This window comes from Hyaena hyaena, unplaced genomic scaffold (genome assembly GCF_003009895.1).
Source record: "Hyaena hyaena isolate Hyena2069 unplaced genomic scaffold, ASM300989v1 scaffold_48, whole genome shotgun sequence".
Lineage (NCBI taxonomy): Eukaryota > Metazoa > Chordata > Mammalia > Carnivora > Hyaenidae > Hyaena > Hyaena hyaena.
The window spans coordinates 2,132,804-2,148,634 of NW_024080680.1; positions in this window are offsets into that span (position 1 = coordinate 2,132,804).

Consider the following 15,831-nt stretch of genomic DNA (forward strand, 5'->3'; position numbering starts at 1 on the left):
CAGAATGGTCTACTGAGAAATTAGAAACAGTTAAATACCAACAGAGAGCAAAAGGCCAGACAGAGAGATGTAGGGGCTGAGCTGTGAGAGGTGGGTGGGGACTGGAATCAGAGAGCCAGTGCAAGGGCTTCTAAATGGTACACCATGTGATTTGCAGGAGCTTGGTATTTGCCATTCTGAGAGGTGGAGATGCGAACATCCTCTAGAAATCTCTCCATGGCTGCTGCTATTCTCTCAGCGGCTGTGACAAAAACCACTCCAAAGGTTTGGTAAAAGCAAGCACTCACTGGCCTCACTGACTCACAGAAAGAGGGGAAAGGGTTAAGCTCTATTCACAGCTCTTCAACTGCTCTTGTGGAGTCTGAGAAATGTGATGTGCCCAGGAAGTCCTAGATTCTATTTTGGCAGCAGCCAGAAACTACTTTCCTTGAATTGGTGATGTATCCACAAAGTACCTACCCACAGAGTTGGAAATATGTGAATTAATTTATACTAACACCAAGCTGGGTTTTCCCTGAAGTCCGAGGTGTCTGTCACTTATGTCCACTTCTACCTATAACTCCAGCTAAAAGGGGAAGAGACAAAGCTCTTGTCCCCACAATCTGCTGCTTCCCCTCTACCATCACATCTACTGTAAAATGGGAATGATGATGCTTACCTCACCATTGGCTTGAGAGAATAAAATGCAATTCTGAGTCAAGTAATCAGCCCCAGAACCCATCTACCTGGCATCCTCAGCAAAGGCAGGACATGGTTAATGCCATCCTTGCCTTGGTGCACTGGTCTTACCCTGAGCCTGCTCGTCGGGTTGCAGATGCAGAATAAATGAGCTGTCATTGGCTGACATCGTTAATGGACCAGGTCACTCTTTGCCCTCGTGTGCAGATAGCCTCTTAGTCTCTGGCAGCCACTAATATTAATTCATAGCTAGTAGTTCTCGAGATCTCACTATGCTACAAATGAGATCCCCCCTTTCATCATAAAAATCGTGCACGCTGGGAACATTTTACATTTACAGAGGTTGAGGTGGAAGGAAGGTAACTTGCCCAAAGCTTCATGGCCAGGAGGCGCGCAGGCTGGAATCTGAACCTTCCAGAGGGTCCTGCCTAACTACTGCCCCGCACTGCCTTCCAGGGAAGCCTGTTTGAGGCAGGAGCCCCACAGGATGGAAATGTGTACTACCTCTTCTTGTTCTCAGAAACTGAAATGAACTGTGTCTGGTCTTTGCTTAGTGTGTCCAGTGACTCTGTCTTTTCCTCCTAAGTCTAAGTGAAAAAGGAACAGATAAAGGATTCTTTTAATCCCGGTTCCCTGTAATTACTAAAGGGAAAAATCCTCAGAAAACTCTATTCTTTCTTTAGAAGTTTTAAGGAATGATCTAGAGCTTATGCTAGAAAATTAGCTCAGTGAGGATAGGACTCTTGTTTTCTCACCATTGCATAATCTGTACTTAGAGAAGAGCTTGGGGATGCCTGGGTGTCTCAGTCACTTAGCATCAGACTCTTGATCTTGGCTCAGGTCTTGATCTCAAGGTAGCAAGTTCAAGCCCTGCATTTGGCGTGGAGCCTGCTTCAAAAAAATAAAAAGTTAGAGAAGTGCTTGGTCCATAGTAGATGCTCAATAAACATTTATGGAATAGGTACCTCTGTAGGTACCTATAATTGGCTAACCTCTCTATTAGGCTCAGTAGCTGCAGTACGTAGGGCCCAGATACTGTTAGGGGCCCATGTTGTGATTTTAATGTCTTTTAAAAACAGAAGAGGGGCCACGTGGGTGACTCAGTTAAGAGTTCTACTCTTGATTTCAGCTCATGTCATAGTTTCACAGTTTGTGAAATCAAGCCTCGTGCTGGCATCAGGCTGCATCTGAGCGTGTAGCCTGCTTGGGAGTCTCTCTCTCCCTCTCTCTCTGTGACCCTCTCCTGTTCATGTTCTCTCTCTCTCTCCAAATAAATAAACTTTAAAAAAGAGAGAAAAGAATAACAAATAATAGTAAATATATAATAATGAATCCATCCCAGATTATATTCATCTTTATACCAATGCACTTACAAAGTACAACTTTTAGGATTTTTTTTCAATGGAAGAATGGCAGCCAAAAGTTCTAACGCAGCCCTGAATGGGTGAGGACTATGTGTAAATGCCCGGAATCTGGTAGGGTTGAACCTAGATGAGGTTCATTTCCCTCCATCTGTGCTTTCGGTGGTAAAAGTGCAGAGCACAGATTTTTGACACCACACAAATCCAGCAGCTGATTCATGCCCACAAGCCCCTCATCTCCTTCTCTCCTCTTCCCACCCTGCTAAGGGGTGTGGCAATGCATGTACCACAGGCCTCCTTTCCTGTGTGCCACTGGACTGAAGTGCACTGTTGACCAGGGACAGCCACCTAGAGCTGCTCAGGGGCAGGAAATACTGTCCAAGAGGAGCTACCATGACCAGTGGCTAAACCAAAGGATTTGAAGCAGAAATCTAAGGAAGGAATCAGTAGGTAGTGAGAGTTGAAGAAACTAGAGAAGACCCAGAGAAACAGAGATGGGAGTCATTGAGTAGTGGGGATGGTAGAAACGAGCAAGAATCCATCAACTCTCACTATGGGTGGGCCCAGGTGATCTGACTCCCTGATGGACTTCAAGCACAGGACTCACCTGCATTTACTGAGCACCTTCTATTTTCTAGGTCCTGGGCTAAGTGGCTTACATATAACAATGTATTTAGCCTCCCAACAACCCTACAGAGTCTGTTTTATCTTTATCCTACCTCCCAAACGTGGAAAGAAAGCTTAATTCATTTGCTCAAGCTCAGCTTACCCACTCCCGACCTGAAGAGGGCTACCGCAATTCCACTATCACACTTCACGACATGAACCAATGGCAAAGAGCATTTGCCTTTTTCCCAGCAGGCCTAGCAAAAGCTTTATTGCATCTCATTGGTTCTTAATGTGTCATATGCCCACTTGCGATCCAAACACTGTTACTGGAGAAATATGACTTGCTGATTGGCTGAGGCCCAGACCACAAGCTCCATTCTGGAAGGAGGGAATGCACTACAGTCAGGCTCTTTGGTAGGTCCCCGATCAACAACGGAGGAGCGGAGGACAGATGCTGGAGAGAAAAACCACAAAATGTTCTCTGTAATAGTATTCCGTGTTCTCACACTTCTTTCATCCTCGAACCCTGTTTTCAGACAGCATTTTGCAGAGTTACATCTGCAGAGCACGAAGTGAGAAATGCTGCATCTTAGAAATATGAGAAGTGTGTTATATCTGCATAATTACATCTTCAGGTTATTCTTTGGAGATGGGTCATTGGAGTTAGGGATGTTAGCACAGAGAAAAAGAATCTCCAAATTAAAACAGGGCCCACTGGTGGTTGAAACACCCAGTTGTCTTTTTTTGATATGTTCTATTCTCTTGGAGATTTTATTACAAAACAGATGCAAAATTTGCTGGATTTTGTATATGTTTAGGAGAAAGGATAATCGAACCCCATACATTTCCTCCACAGTGTCCTTAATCACTTTTCCATTGCATCCTTTAGTCTCCAAAGCAGGAATCAATTAGCGTTCTTCATTCTCTTCTTATCACAGATGACACCTATGGGGAAAAGGGTCGTGCCCTTCCCCTCCCTCCTTCCTCTAGGGAGTAATGCCCAGATGAGTTCCTAACAGAAAGAAGTAATTTGGATCCAGGAGATGTGAGCCAGTAGGGCTAGGTGGCCAGTATTTCAAAATACTGTGTCCTAGGCATGTATGAAATGTTGTCTTCACTAACTCTGAAGAGTTACATGAGAATAAAAGTATGTTGAAAAAATTCATCATAGAGAATTGTACTTAGCAGACTCTATTTTAAAGTTTATAAAAGACAATACCATTCTTAAAGTTCTATAGTTTCTTTTTAGAAGAAATAATAAGATCATCAATAATAAGAAAACATACGAACAATAGCTATCATTTATGGAGTCTTTTTCTATGTGTCAGTCATGCCACTAAGAACGTTATGTGCATTATCCTGCTTATAGTCACAACCAGCTAATGGAGTAGGGGATGTTGTTGTTCCCATGTTAAAGTTAAGGAAATTGAGGTCCAAGAAAATAAAGGGCCATGTAACTAGTGAGACCATATAACTAGCAAGTAACAGAATAAATACTAGATCAGAATTTGAACTCAAGTCTGTATAATTTCTTTATTTTTTAATTTTTTAATTTTTTTTTATTTCTAGGAGAGAGAGAGAGACACAGTGTGAGCAGGGGAGGGTCAGAGAGAGAGGGAGTCACAGACTGAAACAGGCTCCAGGCTCAGAGCTGGAAGTCAGCACAGAGCCCAACGCAGGACACGAACCCACGAACCGAAAGATCATGACCTAAGCGAAAGTCGGACGCTTAACCGACTAAGCCACCCAGGTGCCCCTCAAGTCTGTATAATTTCAATGTATGTGTTCTTAAAATTAACCTGCTGCCCCGCCACTTCATGATGGATCTTGACAAGATCATGACAGGATCATGTCTCCACCTCGCCTAGCTGTCTCATACGGATGCTGAGAGAATCAAATGCATTATTATGTGTAAAGACATTAGAAACTTCCTTACCTTACCTATAGGGATTGGGTTTTATTTGGACTAAATCCTTCTTTATTATCATCATCTTTAACTTACAAGGAATGGCGTTGCCAGAGATCTCTGATGCTCATGTTTGCCTTGAGCTCCCGGACCAGCACGAGTGACAGGTGTCAGGGTTTTGGTAGCTCTGCCTCCTACTTATAAATTAGGACCCTGACTTCTTACAGAACCCCCTCCTAATAAGTCTCCATAGCAATCATGTGCAATTGCTGATGAAAATAACCAGTCAGTACTTCATAGCATAAGCCATTTTATGTGCTGTCTGCTCTAAACCCTTTTCCTGGGCATCCTGGGAGTATGAGGCATCATCCCTGCTTCCTCCTGGTGAGTGGAGGGTGCTCTCGCTCCCTGTGTCTGGTTTGCTCGTGCTCTCAAAGGGACTGAAGCTACTATGTTTTCCACAGTCCTCAAGGGACCAAATGGAAGTGGCAGCATGCATATGGAAAAGTACCCAACCGTAAGTGTTCAGCCCCTGAAATTTTTTATAAAATGAACCTACCATGTAACCAGCACTGAGATAAAACAAAAACAAAAACAAAAACAAAAAACAAAAAAAAAACAACCAGAACCTTTCTTGCACCATAGACTCTTCCTTGTGCCCTCTTCCAATTAGTAAGGTTCTCCTACGCCAAGTGTAACCACTGTCCTGACTGCTAACACTATACATTCATGTTCCCCGTTTGTGACCTTGATGTAAATACAAACCATAGAGTATAGATTTTTTTTTTAATAAGGTTTTTTTTTTTTAAATGTTTTATTTATTTCTAGGAGAGAGAGAGAGACAGCGTGAGCAGGGGAGGGTCAGATAGAGAGGAAGTCACAGACTGAAACAGGCTCCAGGCTCTGAGCTGGCAGTCAGCACAGAGCCCGACGCGGGGCTCGAACCCACGAACAGAGAGATCATGACCTAAGCAAAAGTCGGACGCTTAACCGACTAAGCCACCCAGGCGCCCCAATAGAGTACAGACTTTTGCAAGTTGAATTTCATTTGACCATCAGTTATGTTTGTGAGATATATTTATATTATTGAGTATACCTGTAGTTTATCATTCTCATTTCTAATACAATATGCCATTATGTGAATATAACACAATTTAATTATCCATTCCACTGTAGATGGATATTTGGATAGATTCCAATTTTGGGCTACTATGAATGGTGCTGCCATGATAATCATATCTTTTGGTGAATATATATGCAAATGTATGCATTTTTTGTTGTGTGTGTGTGTGAGAAAGAGAAGGGGAGAAGGAGTGGAATTTCTGGGCCATGGGCTATGCATATATTCAGCTTTAGTGGACACTGCCAAACTTAGTATCCACTAACTGTGGGTGTTTGTATCCAACAAAGTTGGGCAAGGCTTCCAAAGTGATTATACCAATTTACACTCTTCTCAGTGGTATAGGAATTTGGAAAAATTTGTATAGTATCAGGAACTGTTTTTGGGTTTGTCCAGGGCTCCCCCACATACATACATTCCTCCCCACTCCCTCAGCCTCTTGAGTATATCAGATAGTGTGTGTGGTTGCAAGCAACAGAAGTCGACTCTAACTAACATAGAGGAGAATGATGGAAAGTAATCCTCTAAAGGCCAATCTGGATGTCGTTAGAATGGAAAGTGGGTTCTGAGCCAAAGAACTGGGATATGGACAGGAAGTGGGACCCTTGAAGGAGCAGCATGAACCACAGCAGCAATCTCCAAGCAGGAGCTGTGGTTGGATGGCCTCCCTCTTAATTCTTCATTATGCAATGATTCTGGGAGGAAAATCCAACAGCCCGAGCTTACACAGTGGGCCTGTGCTCTGGCCACATTAGGATAGGGAGAGGGAAGGTCTGTCCCTTTGAGTTCTATAGTGGGAGTTGGTTACCAGGAATTTCCCTGCATCAAGGAGAAAATTCCCTCCAAAGAAAGCTTGGTGTGGCTAGAATGAAAAATGGACACTGGGCAGCCAGAAGTTGATGGCTATTCACTAACCTGAGAGAGATATAGGCACAAGGAGGAATGGCCAATAGGAAGCGAAGTCACCCTTTTTGCTAGCCGGAGCGTGCGTCCCCAACTGTAATGCAGACAACTCTAGCAGCTCAGCTGGACCGCATGGAACACCTACTTCTTCTAAATGGCATCTTGGTTCCCTAGGGCTGCCATAAGAAACGACCACACACCAAGTGGTGTGAAACAATGGAAGTCTGCTCTATTAGGAGTTCTGGAGACTTCATAGGAGGATGAAATCAAGGTGTTAGCAAGGCCGTGCTTCTCTGAAGGCTCTAGGGGAAGATCCTTCCTTGCTTCCTTGTCTCCCTCTAACTTCCGGAATTTCTGCTAGTCCTTGGTTCCTTGGCTTATAGAGGCCTCACTCCTGTCCCTGCCTTCTCTTCACGTGGTCTCCTCCCCCGTGCGGACCTCTGAGTGTTCTCTTCTCTCTTAGGACACCAGTTACTGTGTTTAGGGCCCACTGCAATCCAGTGTGACCTCGTGCTAACTAACTACAACTGCAAAGACCCGATTTCCAAACAACTTCACATTCTGGGATTCTAAGTGGATATGAATTTGGGGGAAACACTCTTTAAGTTTTAACTGTTGAGGTTTCAAACCAGAACTGGTGGATTGTGCCCCCTTTTAACTCCCCCACTCCCTGCTGGTACCCAAGTCTGATGACTTTTGCATCCTTGCTACATGAGAGGAAAGAGAGATAGGAATTACAATCATGTCCCGATCTCTTAATGATCTCTTATAAACCCAGCGTGCTGTAAACCTGCTCCAGGATCTGACTGGAGATCAGTGTGGCTCAGTGACTGCGAGCCAGATGCTGTAGCCAGACTGCCCGAGTTCCAGCCCTGCTTTGACCTTTCTACTATCTGAGTGACACTCTTTGCGCCTTGGTTTCCTCCTCCATAAAATGTTGATGAAAGAAGTACTATTTCATAAGGTTGTGGTAGTCAAAAGTGAAACGAGGACACGGGACTGAATGCTTAGTTGAGTGACGCAACATGAGCACTAACTAAACTTTCTTCTTCGTGTCTTCCGAGGGAAGTGGGGATGAGAAAGGAGGCTGAAAAATGTCTTCCCCACGGAAGGCCTTACCCTTATAGCTTGTACCCCCTCCTCCCTCCTATCCCAAGACCGACACAAGCCCATGGAACCACAGGCTGGAATAGAAAACCTACGAGACCTCATGGTCTACGTGCACTTCTTAACAATCAAAGCTTTGTCCTGGAGCCAGACTTAAGGCTCCCAGCTCTGTTGTCCCTTCGGGTGGGTAATCTCCCAGAGGAGCTCATGAGCGAATAGACTTCCAGAAGCCCATACCATCACTTTACCAAGCACGGTCACACAGGGCTGGGGCTCAGGCAGGGCCATGGCCACACCCCCTCACAGCTATACCCGTGCTGCTGGGTTATCCCCGGGGCTGGAAAACACAGCCTGGCCGGGCACCTGAGGCCAGAGCGGCTCCCGAGGCTGTAAATCAGGCCATACCGCAGTTGCCGAGAACGAGGATTGGGGCTGCCTCAGCGGCCCTCTGCCTTCATCTGTGGATGGCAAATAAGACTGGCCTCTCCTGAGTAATGGGAGGCTGGCTAAGGGCCAAATTGCTATTGATTTTTCTCGCTAAGGTCTAGGCTGAGACAAGAGACTGCTTTTTTGCATCAGCCGCGTGGGTCAGCTCTGGAAGGCCGAGGGCGGGGGTGGTATGGGGAGCTCCTTTGCCAGAGCCTGGGCCCCCAGCTGATGTCACTGGAGGAGAGGGCACGTGTGAGAAGCAAGATCATGACTCTGCAGCCACCGTGTGTCTTGTGCGGCGGGGCAGGGCTGGGAAGAAGCTACCCTGTGGCACCCCAGCCAAGGGGCCAGGGGGCTTTTTCTGTTGTTTACAGTTTGCAAAAATACCCTTCAGTGTCTGGCCTCACAGGGGAAAGGGATTGACACTTGCAAGTGCCCTTCCTTCCTCCGCCAGGTTGGTGGCAGCTGAGCAGAGCAGAAGAGAGCGGAGCCACAAGCTCTCGGATCAGGCTGGGCCCCTGATATCGTGGCTCCTGGAGCAAGAGTCAAATGGGGGCGCACGTACGCTACGTCTGGGCCTTCCAAAACTGTAAATCACACTAGCAAAATGTTCCGTAAAATACTTAGTAGCCTCCAATCCGCTGACAGAGGACCCCTTCCCGAGCCCCTGTGACACCAGGACTGAATGTAGATTTCTCAGGACCCTTGGTGTGCCGGGCCAGAATGTGGAATCTGGGGACAGCCCATCCGTAGCACCCCGCCCCCTCACCTCGTGTCGCCCCTGGCCCTGCTCTACATGGTGACGTGCCTTGCTCACGCACTCACTTGCTTGTGGATACTCCCAGCTGCCCCGTAATCCACTCAGGCTTGGAGTGTGCATGTTGGTTGGAAGGTTTGGTCTCCCAAAGAGGAAAGAAGGGAAGAAGTGCACTCACATCCTGGAAACAGGGTCAGGGCCACTGAGCAGCAAATTACGGAATCACAGGTACCCAGAGAAGGGGCTAGAAGAAGCAGGGCATGGGACCCGGATGGGCACATCCCCTTGTTCCCATGGACTCTGGGTAGGGAGGCAGGAGGCCAGGGGGGCCTTTAAAGCAGGAGCCAGGGTAAGAACCTCTTGCCCAATTCCAAAGACTGTTCTGTCCTTGCTAACGACACTGTGAAATTCTAATTTTGTGCCCGTGTGGAGACAAGGCTCATGTGGCAGAGAACATGATTTCTGATGTTTGGGGGAGGTGAATCCTTCACTTTCCTTCTTCTCGAGGAAAAGGGTCACCAGGACAGTAGGAACCACCACAAAATGACGGACACCAGAGGCAAACACAACAGCTACCGGCTCGAAAGCACCCCGAGAATGGCCAGTGCCTTCCTTTCAGCCTTCTGCAGTCCGAAGATCCAAGGCAGCGCTTCCCTCCACCATCCATGTGTTTCCTGTTGTTTCCTAATCCTCAGCTTGGCAGGCTCCTGAGTGCTGCATCCATATTTTTGTCTGCTCTTTTGTCTGATGAGTTTCTTCCTACATGCCTGAGCTGGCGGCAGTGAGCCTGCAAAATGAAGCTCTCTCTCCTTCACAAAAAGATTCATCATGTTCTTCTTTGAAAAAGCCTTTCCAGCCTTCATTTTTCTCCCTCTTGCCTACCGCCGCCCTTTTCTCCGGGTCCCATTATATATTTTTTAGCAATCTCGGTGTTCCTGCATTTTTTACCGCGAAGTTGACTGTTACGTAACAGCCTCATGGACCTGTCTCCCAGAAGCTGAAGTGTCTGTTGCTATAACTACAATACTCATAAATTCAGCCTCACTTAAAATTATGCATTTTCCAAACTCCCCGAGTGAAGACTTGGAAGGGTTGGGCTTGCTGGATTTTTAACCGTGAACTTCATGTCTAGACCCCCGAATCTGTACTGTTTAAAGGGACCTGGGCTCCTTTGCTTTCCTGCCCATGCCTCAAAGGGCACGTCTCGTTTCTGCATCTGGAATCACAGACACGCGATACTGTCGAGGAAAGAGATTTCACTTCGCCACCATAGGGTGGAAAAAGAGGAAGGGTGTGATTTTGAACTAGCCATTGCCTTTATGTGCAGTCCACTTTCCCGCTACACCTGGGTTTCTGATTTGAGCTCCTGTTCAGGAACTCTGTGTGGGAACCAGGTCATGTGTGAGAGGGGCTCAGAGGACCTTGCAAACTGGTAATAAGCAATTGTTAGTGAGCGAAAGGAAGCCAGTTCTTAAGGAAGGAAGGACCAGGAGTCCAGTCACCCCTACGTGCCATTACTCCTGCCGTAGTCCTAATCCAAGACTTCTACTTTTCCTCCCAGAAACTCTTCCATGGCTTCCAGAAGACAACTGCTCCTTTCCCAAAGTGATGCATTCTCCTCTTCTTTCATAGACAGCCCCAATCCAGTTGGTACTGGCAACATGCCGAGCTAAGAATCTTCCCAGCCTCCCTCAGAGATTAGGAAATGCATTAGCTATCTGTTGCTGTGTAACAAATTACCACAAACTTGGCCTAAAACAACACGCTGTTGTTATCTTAGAGTTGCAATGGGTCAGGAATCTGGGCACAGATACCTGGGTCCTTGGCCCCACGCTCTTTCACCAGTCTGCAGACCAGGTGTCAGCCAAGGCTGGGGTTGACCGAAGATTCAACTGGGACAGGCTTCCAAGCTCACGTGGTTGTTGGCGGAGTTCAGTTCCCTGAGGGCTGTTGGATGGAGGGTCTCAGTTCCTTGCTGACTGTTGGCCAGAGGCTTTCCTCAGTTTCTTGCCACACGGAGCCGGAGGTTGTCTCTCCAATATGGCTGCTTGCATCATCAAAGTGTGCAAGGGGAAAAGGCAATAGAGTCTGCTAGCAAGGCAGAGGGTACAGTCTCTTGTCACTTAATCATGGAAGTGACATACTGTCACCTTTGCAGTGCTCTACTGTTTAGAAGCAAGTCGCTGCTCCACCATGGCATGCTGCTGCTGTTTGAGCTTCTGGGCTCAGATTTGCTTATGCTACAGTCCTTGGACTTTCCAGCTACAGGAGACAATAATCTTCTCCCCTCACCCCCTGCCCCCTGTTTGGCTTAAGCCCACCTGAGCTGAATTTTCCATCACTTGCAACCAAAAGAAAATATTCTCCTGCTGTAGGCTTTAGTAAATATTTGATGAGTGAATTTAAAGGAAGTGCTGAAGAATTGATAAGCAATTTTAGGACTCTGAAGCTGGAGATCCTAGAAACAACGCCCAGGGGTTGACAAACTTTTTCTGTAAACAGCCAGCTAGTAAATATTTTAGGCTTTGCAGACTACACGGTCTCTGTCATGACTAATCAACTCTGCCACAGATGATATGCAAGTGAGCATGGCTATGTTTCAATAAAACTTTATTTACAAAATCTGGCAGTGGACAAGATCCGCCCCACAGGCTGGAGGTTACTTAGCCCTGGCTTAGAGCACTGGTGTGCGTGGACAGGACTGCTAATTGTATCATATAAAAAAAAGAAAAACAATCTAAGTCGACTAGCCATCTTGGGGAATGTAGCTGCAAGGTTAGAGTCTGTTTCTTCTCAAACTCCTCCTGTCAGTCAACCCTCTCTTCCTTGCTTGGTGCTTTCAAGTACCTGGAATCCTCTGGCTGAAGAGAAAGGAAAACCAGTCCTTTGGAGCCCTGTGTTCCGCCCATCCTCCATCAGGAAGTTGGCCACAAATGCCATCATCCTGAGTCTTTCTCTCTTCCTTTCCCTTCCTCTGACACTCAGCTGTTTTCCTTTCTTCCCTCTCCATTGCATGCACAGTGCACCCCTTCTCCCCCATTCTTCCAGCCAATTAGGAAGAGGGGTGCCTTCCCTAGGGCCTGACCAAACCTTGCATGCTTCCCCAAAGTGCTGGGGCAGTGAGGAGGCATCTGAGCTGTTCTTTGGGGAAGGGGGGGGAGAGCAGGCAGAGGATCCCCACCCCGAGAAGAAGCTTATGGGAAGGTGGGGATTCCTGATGGAGTGGGCACTTCGCCCTAGAGCGTAGGCTCCAGGAGGACAGGGGCCGTGTCCCTAGACTATCCCCAGGGCCCTGCGCAGCGCACCCACTCAGTGCATATGCGGCAAACAGTCAGTGAATACATCAATGAACTGAGCCCTTGCAGCTGGTATTCTGAGTGATTTTTCAAATGAAGGCTCACTTTATTTTCAGGCTGCTAAAGACTGCTTCCTTAGCTTAGCTCCAGGCCAGCTGCAAAGTCTCCCTAAGCTGGCGGCGGGAGGGGCACTCCTGTCCTCTGTAATCTTTTTAAGTGACTTCTTTGGAAAAGGCTTTGCATGCATTAAACACTGGGTTGGCAGAGTCTTAAGCATCTTTCAGAGACAGTGTCAGGCAGCTGCTGCCAATGGGGACCACAGGAGGCTGGGTAGAAGATGGATGAGGGATTATCTCCTCTCTGTGGAGCCAAGGAGCAGCGGAGCCAAGGGCTGCTCAGAGCGCTGTCCAGAATGATCATCCCCCTCACCATTTCCAGGAAGTACCACCGAGGACCCCTCTTCCTTCCATATCAGGCACAGTGCGGCCCTGCGGTCGGGAACACAGTCTTGGTACGTCCTTGGCCACTGTTCACAATCCTGCCACCTCCTTGATTAGCTGTGTGACCCAGAGCAGTTTCTATCCCCTCTCTGTGCTATGTTCTCTTATCTGTGTACTGAAATAGTGGATGTGCCGCAGACTTACATTTTAACACAGGGTCGGATGCGAAAGTCAGCTGGAAATCATGTAGAGTCCACAATACGCTTGAAAAATGACTTAAATCTCTATAAAATGGGGTCGATGTGATTTTGTGTATCCCCTGTGCTGCACAGTATTTTCCAGGCCCATTAAGGGACCAATGGAAAATCTGAGTGCAAGTTTTTGGGAAGTCAAATCATTCTGCCTTCCAGATAATTATCAAAACCCTGGCAGTGAGTGGAGGTCTGTAGGGTGGGGTGGGGTGACGATTTCTCAAGTGCTCTGGCTTGCCTGAAGACTTTTCTCCATCCCGGTTTCATAGTAAGCTTCTCCAATCGTCATACATGTTAATTGCTTTGTTTATAACTGGAAAGATCAAAGAAATAGTGGTGTCGTGTGGGCTGTGGGTGGGGGGGTAGTTAGGAAAGTCAAAAAGCCCTCAGAGAGTTGTCCCATAGGTTAAGTGAGGTACTGGGTGGTCACTGTGTTAGGGCAGTGCTTGGCACAAAGAAAGTGCTCGATCAAGGAGAAGCTTTAGTCTAATATTGTCATTAGCCCTAGGGACCTCAGTTCACTCTGGCCTGTAATTATTTGAGACCATAGTGATTGCATTCAGTGCTGTATCCATATACCAGATTTTTAAGTTTATTTATTTTGAGAGAGAGAGGGAGAGAGAGAGCAGGAGAGGTGCAGAGAGAGAGAGAGAGGGAGAGAGAGAGAGAGAGGGAGAGAGAGAGAGAGAGAGGGAGAGAGAGAGGGAGAGAGAGAGAGAGAGAGAGGGAGAGAGAGAGAGAGAGAGAGGGAGAGAGAGAGAGAGAGGGAGAGAGAGAGAGAGAGAGGGAGAGAGAGAGCAGGAGAGGTGCAGAGAGAGAGAGAGAGGGAGAGAGAGAGAGAGAGGGAGAGAGAGAGAGAGAGAGAGGGTGGGAGAGAGAGAGAGAGAGAGAGAGAGAGAGAGAGAATCCCAAGCAGGCTTCACACCATCAGTACTGAACCTGCTTGAACTCATGAACCGTGAGATCATAACCTGAGCTGAAACCAAGAGTTGGATGCTTGACTGACTGAGCCACCCAAGTGCTCCCTAATTTTTTTTTTTAAAGTGTATTTCTCTACACCAGGATTTCTTTGCAGTTCTCTTGCACACCAGCTCCCGGGGGCTCATTGCCCCCACCCCTGCCCCAAGGGCCCTCACGGGACTCCCGGACTGTCCTCACGCTGCTGGAAGGTAGCATAGCCCGTGCCTTCAGAGAGCGGGAAGTGCTTGGGTCGTTCTGGCCCAGCTGACCCCCTCTCCCTGGCAGGGCCCATGAGAGCAGCTCTGAGATGCTCCCTGCACGGTGGTGCCTCTTTGTCCCCCATCCTGTTTCCCACTCCTCCCCCGCCCCCGCCTCCTCATAAGTCACTTTCACATGAGTCTTCGTTTCGTGGTCTGCTTCTGGGAACCCAGGGTAAGACAGAAGAGGACGGGGATTTTCCCCGCTGTAGGGAAGGAGGGCTGAGTGAAGAGTAGTGGGGGAGGGGCAGAGAGGACAGAGGGAAGTACCGAGAAAGTGAGGGAGCAGGGAACAGAAATGTTTGCAGCGGAGGCAACGTTAGCAAGTAAGGCACAGTGACCTGGACTTGACACGCGGGGAAACTGAGGGCGAAGAGGGAAGGTGATGCGCCTCAGGGCTAATGGCATTGCTAGGGCAGAATCTGGCATGGCATCTGGCCCATAAAAGTGACCTGAAAAAGCTTGTGGAATAAAAGAGTGAGCGAGTGAATGGCCAAGACTGCACCCCAGTCTCCTGAGCCTGCAGGCTCAGATGCAGCTTCAGAGAACATTCGGTCCTACCCTCCAGGGGCCTCGGAGGCTCTGCTCCCCCCACTCCGGTCCCTGGTCTGGGAGCAGGCCCCCGCCAAAGGCCTGGTGCAGTGCCCTTGCCATCGGCCCCAACATGCAGGGGGATCATCCCCCCTTCCTTTCTTTGCCAGAGGGCATTTCACAAGCTCAGACATCATCAGCCCTGAGCTCCTCAACGCCACCTGCACCTGTATCTCTTGATTGTTCAACCTCTGATTCTGATCCAAGGGTCCAGATGGGCCTGGGAGACTGCATTTCAAAGAAGCTCCCAGGTGCTGCTTGTCTGTGAGCCCTACTTTGCGGAGTGACGTTCTAAGAGTATGGCTGTGTTTGCACTCTCCCCTCGTCCCAAAAAGACCCTTTCCCCTTACCTGTCCATTAAAGTTTGGCTCAAATGCCACTCCTAACCACCTTGTTCTCCTCCTTCTTTCAATGGGAAGACATCTCTTGCCATGCCAGTTCTTCTGTGCCTCTTACAACATAAATGCCCTCTCCTTTACGGCATAGTCATTGGTGTCCTAAACCGTGACCTCCTCACAGAGCTCGGTGACTTTGTTTTGAAATTCTTGTACACTTACTTCAACTCCTGGCACGCTGCAGCAGATGCTCCCTTGTACGTGCCGGGCACCAGGCTCCGTCCCGAGGGGGCATTCTCTCACTAATTCTCAACTAGTCTTGGGAGCTTGGCATCGAAATCCAGAGTCTCACAGAGGTTGGGTGAATCGCCTGAGGTCATAGCTAGTGAGTGACCAAACCCACTGAATGCATCTGTCATCTGCGGAAGCCCAGGCTCTTACACATTTTGTTATTTGTTGAATGAGTGACTACGTACATGGACGGGTGGATGGATGCATGCATGGATGGATGGGCGGACAGACGGGTGGACGGATGGGCATTGCAGATGCAAGAACTGATTCTGTGTGAAATGCTCCACATGAAGTTAGGAAACTCACATGCTTTGGCTTTGGGCAGGGCTGAGTCTCCCCCACCCCTTCCTCCTTCTGGTGCTAAGGTTCCTATGAAATGCTAATGGGTAATTGAGACCCCACCCACGAAGAAAAGGAAACGGACATACCCAGCCCCAGGTATTGCGCTTTCCTACGCCCTCCAGTTTCGTCCTCATAGCTCACCTGTCACCAGATATGGTCTCCCTCCTCCCAAAGTGTGAGGAGAGTGCTCCCTGCCTC